At 41.9% G+C, this 8,162-nt stretch overlaps 1 protein-coding gene across 4 annotated transcripts in view; it reads left to right on the top strand.

Moving 5' to 3' along the window:
• The first annotated feature begins 383 nt into the window (after nucleotides 1–383).
• Nucleotides 384–8,162, top strand: part of MGMT (O-6-methylguanine-DNA methyltransferase) — a 311,672-nt gene continuing 303,893 nt past the window's right edge. For 3 of the 4 annotated variants that reach the window (XM_048506289.1, XM_048506288.1, XM_048506285.1), the window contains exon 1: nucleotides 384–484. The gene's annotated coding sequence lies outside the window, so the exon portion shown is untranslated. Of the gene's footprint in view, nucleotides 485–844; nucleotides 1,043–8,162 lie in introns of those variants that run through there. The other variant, XM_048506286.1, reaches the window with a different exon arrangement.

Raw genomic sequence — 8,162 nt, 5'->3', positions numbered from 1 at the left:
GAGTGCATGAATAAAACAACCAAGTGCAGAATGTCGCAACGGCCAGTTCTGTTCGTCTGAAAGCATAGGGACGAGGGAAGCTTCCAAAGAAGTGTTCCAAGCAGGAACGCACACGCACAGGTAAACTGATGTGCTTGGCTTTTTATGAGCACTGTTTTTTTATAAAGCAGAAAGATCATCACAGCTCAAACTCCGGCTTCCCGCAACTACAGGCACATTTGACCAAGACGAGAGGTCAAGAGGCAACTCTTATTTCACAGCTGGAAGAATGGCTGTAATATGAAGCATTCTGGGAGCTGTAGTCTTTTTTTAGGGGAACGCGCAGTTTAGCTTTCTAATTTTCGCGGCCGTGTTGACTACAACTCCCATAAGGCGACCTTTCTCACGGACAATTATTTTCTCCGCGCTGTCTGATACACAGTCCACATTGCGCTTGGTTTCTTCCTTCTGACGGGTTAGCAACAGCGTGCGATCACGTGGGCGGGTAAGAGAGTTACTTCCAGCTCAATCGCATACGTGTTTAATAAACCCTATTGCACTACAGCTTAATTCCAAATACCATGTTTAGCTGCCGATTTTTAGCCCAATTCTGCACCTTCAACAGCGGCCGGAGCAAGATAAAATCATGTTTGTTTATATCAGTGGCCTGGAAAGCTTTGCTTTGCATCGTATTCACAGGCAGAAATCGGGCCTGTTTGGATGTTTGCAGAAACATGTTGTAGACTTGTTCTCAACTAAACATAGAGGCTTTTCAAATGCTTCCGCCAATTATGCTCCGCCCCCGGTTATCGTTTCTCCACCACATCACGCCAGATTCTTGTCCTCGGAGAAACCGGCAATGCACTGTTTCTTCTATATGTTTTTGGGGAAAACAACTCCTAACATGTTCTTTTAGCTTGATTGCAATTTACATTTCCTCTACCTATAACTGACTTGCTCCTCCTCCAATCCCCTGGACTCGCCTTCTTTCACAGAACAATTTGCAGAGCAATTCATTTCTTGTGTTTCTCCCGCTTGGAAGCGCACACTGGTCTTTCCTGAAGTAAGGTTATGCTAACAGTTCCACTAGTTGAAGGTGAGCCTTCTCTGCCTTCTCTGCCTTCTGCCCACAGCCAGCCTGCCTATCTGCAACCTTCCTATTCCTTGCTCTAAAGTCCATACCTTCTCCCTTGCCCTACTGTTGCTGGCTCCTTCCTGCTTCTCTAATGCTCATTTTGATACATCAATGTATTAATATAACAGAGTTGGTTTTTGCAAGGAACATCACAAGCAGGGGCTGTTTCTGATTCCAGCACACCTCCCTAGTTCTGCTTTTGCTTCCTGGTTCTTTTAACTTTGCCTCTCTTAAAGGCATTTTTTAAAATCCCCCCCCCCACAAGTCTTTTTTTAAAAAACAAGCCTCTCTCCTGCAGCAGCAAGGGGGAGACTGAGAGAGAGAGTGGAGAGGAAGGGCGGGCGGGCGGGCGGGGGGGACCAATATCAGCTCTCTAGTATTGGGATTACTGAGTGTTATGAGATATAAGAACATAAGAAAGACCCTGCTGGATCAGACCAGAGTCCATCTAGTCCAGCACTCTGCTACTTGTAGTGGCCCACCAGGTGCCTTCGGGAGCTCACATGCAGGATGTGAAAGCGATGGGCTGCTGCTGCTGCTGCTCCCAAGCCCCTGGTCTGCTAAGGCATTTGCAATCTCAGATCAAGGAGGATCAAGATTGGTAGCCATAGATCAGTGATAGCGAACCTTTTTGAGACCGAGTGCCCAAATTGCAACCCAAAACCCACTTATTTATCGCAAAGTGCCAACACAGAAAGCGACAGGAGACTGACGCTAGGTGGTCTTTTCTGTCCTCCTAGCCCACTTTTTTATATTGAATGCATCAGTTTGTTTGTAGGCACCTGTTAAGGATGAGGCATCGTTCCCCTTTTGCTATCATTCGAGGGATACAGGGCAGAGAGGGGATGGCACAGGCAGTTAGCATAGTGCAGTAGCAGGGCAGAGAGAAGGGACAGCTCAATGGTTTCCTACTGAGAAAAAACTCCAGACTCCTGAGGACATGCAGCCAAGAGGGAAAACAAAGACAGATGGATTTTTTTAAAATTTAACGTTTTAGGTCTTAAAAGTGCCAGGGTAGTGGCCACAATTTATCTATAACTTGCATTTTTTAAAATTCAAATCAAATCAAATTCTTTATTGCAGTCAAAGACCAGCACATAATAATACAAACTGAGGTGCACTTATACACAGTCGGTGACCGTTTACTAAAAGGTCAACTCGCGAAAAAGCAAGTAGTAGATAAAATACATTTGATTATGTCAAAAGATTAAAAAGTTAATATAACTACACTTGTAAAGTGCCTGTGCAGTCTTGCTAAAACCTATAGTGAGTTTTTTTTTTAAATTAGATTTAATACCCTGTTCTTTCTTAACTGAATGGCCAGGGCTCAGAGCGGTTAACAAAATCTGAGAATACGTCTGAAAGTACGATACATCAATATCAATACAATCAATACATTCAATAGGTTTAAAATAACAACAATAAAATATTGAAATTCCTATTCCAGATGGCGTTTAGTCAATATTTTATAATAAGGGCTAATGTGGGCCCCCGCCTTTGACCAGTCTAATACTCTCCTTTCCCATTCCATTTCAATTTTATATCAAAGGGGGTGGGGTGGACGGTGGGTTCCAAAACCTTTCTGTCAGTGTTGCGTGTGAATGACTGTTAGTGGGAGAAAGGAGAAGGAGACAGAAATAACTCATTGGAACTTGCTGATTTTAGTATATCTACTCATCATTTCATGCAAAATTCTGCATATACTATTAGCTTACATTTGGCCTGAAATTTGCTGGTTTTATTAGTGCTGACCCTTGCAACGTTATTTTGAGCATCCCATAAGCAGTTGCCTCATGTTGAAGAGAGTGAGGAGAAAACTGAGAAGAGAAGTCTTAGCTCTGATTTAGAGTTGGTCCCAAAATTTCAACCCGAGCAACATTCGATGCAAATTTTGTGTTTCTTCTTCAGGTAAAATATCTGAAGATCCACATGGATTTTTGCGGGCTCTTGGAAACTTCTGCGATGGCAAGGCTGCTGCTACTGTTAATACTCTGGGTCATCTCTGAAATTCTGAGATATCTCAGGAGGTTGATACTCCTCTCTTGGTCTACTGACGAACTTAGACAGCTCAGGCCAACCTTCATAAGGGTATTTTTCTTTAAACAAATAGTATGAACCCAGTCTTGTTAAAGTGTGTGCACAAATGCTTCAGCATCTTACTATAAAAATTTAAAAATTATGGTCACTTGTGACTCTGTATTCAACACAGCAATTGTCTTCATGCCTTCAATCTTCACAGTGACCTCTGTCCACGGTCCTACTGATCTTACTGGGGAACGCTAGTGAGAGCCTTAGAGTGGGTGTGACTTGAGTGGCTACCTTCACAAACATCTTGCAATTTTTTGGGGGGAGGGGTTCTCATCCCATCTGTAGTTTCTGGTATACTAAAATAGGGTGTTTTTTCTTCTAATACCTTACTGCAAGGTCCCATAGCAAATAAACAAACAAATAAATAAATGGCTGTTTTCTTTTGTCCTACTGGAATATTTCACTGGAGAGCTTCTAGGTTGGGAAGAGATTAGGTTTTGAAGATTTAAACCAGCTCGCTTAGGCCTGCTGTGTGACATCATCAGCATTTTAGGCTGTTGCCCCAACATTCTGCTAACAGAATTACCACAACAAAGCCTGCTTTTCTGCCTTCTATCAGATTTCCTTCATCAACTGGGAATATTTAGAGGGATTCTCTTTCTGTTCACTAACCCTGAGTTTTATCAAAGTGAGTTCATTATACAGTATCCCCTCACAATGTGTGGCAGCCTAGCATGGTCCATTTGTTCACTACTCCTTTGTATACAGTTGTTTGCAACAGCTTTTGCAAGTGCTCCGTATAGAGGAGACCTTCTCAGTCTTACACTGGTGGGTACTATAGAATTTAAAGTGTGACTTCACAGCACTCTCCACGTGGCCAAAATCATGATCCAGGGCCATCAAACAATTAGAGGCACTGACTTCAGGACTGCTAATCTTCAGTGTGTGAATCACATCTGGGGTGGGCCCTCTGAGGATTTCTATAACACATCTACGCTTTTCCCCATCTGACACTTGCCATTTTTGTAGCATCTCTGAGGCATTCTGAAACCATTGCTCAAAACTTTCTTCCCTGGGTATTTGTACAGTTCCCCCTGAACAGAGTCTTAACTTCTGATATGGAATAGACTGAGAGTGAGTATGAATAACATTTTCCAGTGTTTTTCCAAATGCTTCTGCCCATATTTCGGGAAAAGCAGAATTATTTGAAGTTGATATAATAGGAGCTATGCCCAGTAAATCTGGAATGTCTTTCATAGTTTTCCTTTCTTTTCCCAAGAAACAGAAGAATTACACCTCTGAAGTACAACAGATCACTTGAATTAGTTATAAACTTCCAGACTTTGTTCTGTTACAACTTCAGTTGGGATTTGTAAAGCTTCAGATGGCATTTTCAGCTCACACATTGCAGCATAAGCATTGTCCTCCCTTCTGAATATAATTCCGTGAACTTTACACTCCCTCAGACCCTCAAATGTGTGTAAAATACTCTGCAGTGCCCCTTCATTGTGCCCCTCTGGAATTCCTGTTACCTGAACAGATTTCCTAGGATCTATATACATTCCCTTACACCAGACTTCTAATAAATGCACTTCCATATTATGCAATATAAAGTGTTGTAATGCAGCCTGCTCTGATTTCAAGGAGAGATTATGGTCAGGCCTTGAACAAGGGTGCAATCCTGCATCCTGGACGAGCCCCCCAAATGCAATCCTTTTGGTCTTAGAAGGACCAGGTTGGGGGCAACAGGAGTATGGATGCCTCATTCAAAATATTGTTGAAGGCTTTCACAACCGGAGGCTGTTGAAATCCATAAACACCAAAAAAACTTCAACAAGAAGGAAGAGACTGAGAATTAACAAAACTTGGCTACCAGTAATTAAAAACACCAGACTCAAAGGCCAAGGGCATGCTAGGTTCATGGACAATGGACTCCCCCCAGACACAGGGTTTGCATTCACTAAGACTGTTGCTGCTGCAGGGAATGCAAATGTGAATCACTTCCTGGACTGAAAAACCCCACCTGCAATACAACACAGTTAACCACACCTTTGCATAGCAAGTTCCACCCAAACACTTACTGACTGGTTCCCCACCCTGGGACATGGACAATATATACCCCACTAAAAACATCCCCTTCTCACTGGACACAGTGTATAACATGCTTCTCTCTGTGATACACCTCTGAAGATGCCAGCCACAGATGCAGGTGAAACGTTGGGAACAAAATCTACCCGACCACGGCCACCCAGCCTGGAAAACCCACAACAACCTCATTCAAAAGTTGGACACATTTAACCTGGTAGAGTTTATTGAAAAGGAAAGGAAACACTATGGTCAGACTACAAACTTTAACAAACAGTATGAATAAAAATTATAATGGCAGTCCCATACGGCAAGAAAATAGAAAGTATTCTAGCCACATTTTTCACAGCCCCTGAGAACCAGTTTTTTCTCAGTCTCTAAGAAGCTAGTTTTCCCCATAGTCAGTGAGAAGTCACACAGTCTCTCTTTTTGATGGCTCATTCCAGACAATGGCAGCATTTCTGCTCTGCCTTTCTTCGTCACCACTGCCAGTTTTTCCGAGGAGCTTCCTGTTTTTTACATTCTCAGTGCCATCAGGAGGAAAAATCACCTCAGTTTCTTCTCTGGCTGCTTTTCCCTTCAGTGTTCCTCTCACATCTCCCCTTCCTCCATCTCCAGTTGGAGAAACCTGCCTTCTCTGTGGGAATCACTCTAGAGGGCAGTGTTTCCAGGCTAGGGACAACTATGGGGGTGAACATTTGCACCACACTTTTTAATAATAAATAAATATTTTACAAGGCTTACACAAAAAACAGAGTTCTCATCTTTCAACAGTTCCTTTTGGGCCAGAATGAAAAACTGGCTCTCTGAAATACTGTTTGCTTTCCATGCAATCCTTCCTGGTTCCCTTCACTTTTCCCGTGCGCATCCGTTGGTTTTTGGTTTGTTTGTTTTTGCTTCTCAACTCTGCTGGAGTCTGTGGTTTTGTAACATGCTGTGCGTTTCTCTGGTGGAGGAGGATAGTGTCAAGCTGGGGCATTCCGAAGAGGGAAACCCTCAAAAGAAGAACTGTACTTAAAGAGACTCTCTGAAAGTTGACTTCGTAATAAAAATAATAAAGCAGTGCCCAGCAGGTCTGCTTAGAAAACAAGCAAGCTTTTTTTTAAAAAAACTAAGGTCTGGTCTCTTTTCCCTATTTGCCTGGTTCATAGTCTGGAAGAGTACTGATTGAATCTCTCTTTGTGTGTATAAGGGATGTTTCTACTAAAATCAGTTTCTCCCATCTTGGATTACTTGAATATACCTTTGTAGTTTTCTTGTTCTTGGCACAGGTGTTTCTGATGGCACAATGGGGAAAATTATAGTAAACTCATAAGTGGCAAATCTCTATGCATTGGCAGTGCAAGTAATTGAACACCAGTGACCACATTCTCATAAAGATTTTCCTTCCAATAGTTATCTGACATCTAAATACGTTTCAGGAGGAAGTGGTGGTGATCTGCAATAGAAGAGCTAAATTTAAGTCTAGTAGCACCGGATACCTGACAAAAGGAACTTTGATTTGTTAAAGGCTGTGGAAGGGGTCCTCAAACTTCTTGAATCTGTGGGCACATTTGGAATTCTGATGTGGCATATTGGGTGCATGAACAAAATGGTTGCCGGAGGAAGCAGAGCCAGCCATAAGTGATAGCCACAGCTTAATTTCAATGGCACAGTGTAGCTCCTTATACTGTGGTGACAACTGCTGCCAAAGCAACATTTTAAAATCTCTGTGCAGCCAATCAAAAGTCTACTGGCAAAAGCCCTACCTGGCTCTGCACATTTCCTAAAAACACTTGGTAGGCATCAAAAATATGCCAGTGGGTATCATAGTACCCATGTGCATCACATTGGGTATCCCTGGCTTATGGACTGGAAGATAAGTTGCTAACTTGCACACCCTTTTCATAAGCGTCCTATAAGATGTTCTTGCCTCTTTGTTATGAGTCCTCCTCCAGAGTCACACTAGCTACCTTATATCCTGTTTCTTCCTTCTCAGCTCCATGTTATACCATGGAGCTGGTTTGGCATGGGGCCATAGAGGTCTTGGTTTTCAAATATGCCTGTTTTTTTCATCTTCTGGCCATTAAATTTTTTGTTTATAACCTAGCAAAACATTTTGTATACTTCAATGTTGCATGGCATATTTAAGTTATCATTCCAGCATCATCTAGTTATTGCAGTGTCAGACAAGGCTCTGGGAGTCCTGCATTCAAACTCTGCTCTTCCATGGAAGCTTGATGGGTAATATTGGAATGGTCACCCATGCTCAGCTTAACCTATTTCACAAGGTTGTTGCGAGTATAAAATGGAGAACAATGGTAAGTTACTTAGGGTCCCTATTAATGTGATATAAATGACATACATTCCTCAGCAAAATGACTGTAAGTAAAACTTTTTTGGTCTGAGATGTACCATAAAATAAGTTAACACACCTTAAATCTCACCAGCCTACATTGATTGTAAAATGATCAAGGCTGCCAAGTAATGTTTTAGGGGGAGGAAATTCACATCCTGGGCATTGTCACTAAGGAGATTCTGTGTGAGGTCCTAAGCCTACTGTTTTGGACTTGTCATAGGCTCCTAACTTTGGTAGATGATCATTCTTAAGATTTTAATCAGGTTATTTCTGTTCTTGATATCGACAGTTTACCTGTTTCCTTTGAATTATGCATCTATCCTTGAATATGACAAGAAATGATAACATTCAGACTTTAGAGGAAAGGGAGATCCTTGTGGCAGTTCTTCTATATAGCTTGATGCAGCAATAATCCTACACCTTGATGCACCTTCTTGATTTATATTGTTTTATATTGTTTATATTCTGCTTTATCACTGTTGTTGGTTTTATTGTACACCACCCTGAGCCCTTCAGGGGTAGGGTGGTCTATTAAAGTAACTGATAATAATAGTAATAACAATACTTGAAGTGTAGGTATGCTTTTCATCTTCTTGT

The sequence above is a fragment of the Sphaerodactylus townsendi genome, linkage group LG08 (genome assembly GCF_021028975.2).
Source record: "Sphaerodactylus townsendi isolate TG3544 linkage group LG08, MPM_Stown_v2.3, whole genome shotgun sequence".
NCBI lineage: Eukaryota > Metazoa > Chordata > Lepidosauria > Squamata > Sphaerodactylidae > Sphaerodactylus > Sphaerodactylus townsendi.
Note: the sequence above shows the minus strand (reverse complement) of the source record. Positions and strands in the feature narration are given on the sequence as shown.